The sequence below is a fragment of the Oryzias melastigma genome, linkage group LG4 (genome assembly GCF_002922805.2).
Source record: "Oryzias melastigma strain HK-1 linkage group LG4, ASM292280v2, whole genome shotgun sequence".
Lineage (NCBI taxonomy): Eukaryota > Metazoa > Chordata > Actinopteri > Beloniformes > Adrianichthyidae > Oryzias > Oryzias melastigma.
Genome location: NC_050515.1, coordinates 28,680,359 through 28,682,259, shown reverse-complemented (window position 1 = coordinate 28,682,259; position 1,901 = coordinate 28,680,359). Strand labels below are relative to the sequence as shown.

Sequence of the window (1,901 nt, the reverse complement as noted above, 5' to 3'; positions counted from 1 at the left end):
TTTTTTTTTTTTTTTGCTTTTGCCAATAATTTAGCATCAGACAAGTTAATAGGTGTGTGCCATGAATCGGTCCCATGTCTCCCCTATCAGCAGAATCTGTTTCCTGAGTACTAGCACTTCCTGGGTCTCCAACACTACATCTCCCATCAGCCCCACGGCTGTTTTCATTTGCAATCACTCCCAGCAATGTTTAGTCTTGTTTGTGCCGCTCTGCATTCTCGTCCTGACCTGATCTTCAGCTTTGTCTTTGACTCTGATTGTTTGCCGCCTGCCCCGACCCTCGCTGGACCCTGACCACTCTCTGATGCCCTCATTACAGAACGTATATATTTAGTTTGGAAAATAACTATTTAGATTAGATCTTAATATTTATTGTGCAAACCAAATATTTAATTTCATGAAATTAAACATTAAGTTTGCAAGCTGAATATGTAATCAAAGATTTAGCATAAAATTGAGAATTTAGCTTGCTAGCTAAATATTTAAATAACAAACTATATATTTAATTTTTAACTAAATACTTTTTTGAATTAGTTTTTAAATAAAATACTAGCTAAAAACCTAACGTTTAGATCCAAGCTAAAAATTTAGTTTTAAACTAAATATTTAGTAAGAGAACTAAATATTTACTTACAAAACTTAAATATTCAGTTTGGAAAATAAGTATTTAGATTAGATATAAAAATGTATTATGCAAGCTAAATATTTAATTTCATAAAATAAATATTTAGTTTTTAAGCTCAATATGTGATTCTAAATCATATATTAAGCTTGCTAACTAAATATTTAGTTAGTAAATGTAACTTTTAGAAATACACACATTTAAAAAGTAAAAATACGCATTTAAATAATGAGTCCAGTTTTTTTTTCTCTCCTAAAACACGCTAAATATCCTATAACATTTATGTCAAAATTTTACTTTGCAGGTTTACAAACGGCATCCCATAGAGCGGTGAGCTGCAGACACAGCCGCGTTCAGGAAGCATTTGGTTGTTTAACTCTAACCGTAACCATAAACTTGAACCCTCTTCCTCTGCATCCATGTGACCAAGAAAAAAGTTCAGCTCTGGCTGCACGTTTCTTGAAAATTACATGCAAATAGACACTTCAGTTCAGTTCCAACTGGCTTCATTGTTTTGGGGAGTACAGTACAGATGAAAATGAAAAGTGAAGAAGCACTTGTGGAAATAAGAAGTAACACAGATGCTGCTGAAGATTTATTGACCTCATTGAGATGTTTCTACAGATTCAGAAAGCAGAGAAATGAAAACCATTCTTTGTCCCACCTGTGAGGTTTCTTCGTCGTTTTGAACGACTGCCTTCATTAAATGCGAGTATATTGTCATGTTTTGTTTTTGAAAATCCAAACATTGTTTTGAGACGTATCTGCGGAGAAAAGAGACACTCAAGACTTCCTCTTTGTTTGATTTTTGCCATGACTATTGGGAAAATCAAAACATCAACTTGTTCATCTCCACCCTGGCGTCCTCCTACACTAATCTCTCAGTCTCCAGTTAAGACCAAACTCTGAAAGTCAGCAGGAAAGTGGTGTAAATGCACAAACAAATAAATACATTTGCACACTGCTTGCATTAATTTAATCCCCTCTGAGGTTTCACTGGCTTTGTTTGCTGCCATAACTGTTGTTGCTGTCTTCCCAAAGCTCCTGAGGACTCTTCCTTTGGTCCCTTTTACTGTGGAGATGTCTGAAATGTCATGGCCTTTCAAGACTTCTGTTATCATAAAGTTGATTGGCATTTCTATAGTCCTGTCTAATTGGATTTCATAAACCCTTGAGTTCTAACTGTTAAAATTAAAAATCAACTTCAAAGCAACGGCTCAGATTAAAGGCTTCACAGTTCTCAATCCTCAAGCCAAGGTGGACCCAGAAGAGAGTTGAT

The 1,901-nt window shown here is 35.1% G+C and overlaps 1 protein-coding gene across 2 annotated transcripts in view; it reads right to left on the bottom strand.

Moving 5' to 3' along the window:
- Positions 1 to 1,901, bottom strand: part of nmu (neuromedin U) — an 8,712-nt gene extending 6,811 nt beyond the window's left edge. The window contains exon 1 of one of the 2 annotated variants that reach the window (XM_036211690.1): positions 1,287 to 1,901. The gene's annotated coding sequence lies outside the window, so the exon portion shown is untranslated. The remainder of the gene's footprint in view (positions 1 to 1,286) is intronic. The other variant, XM_036211689.1, reaches the window with a different exon arrangement.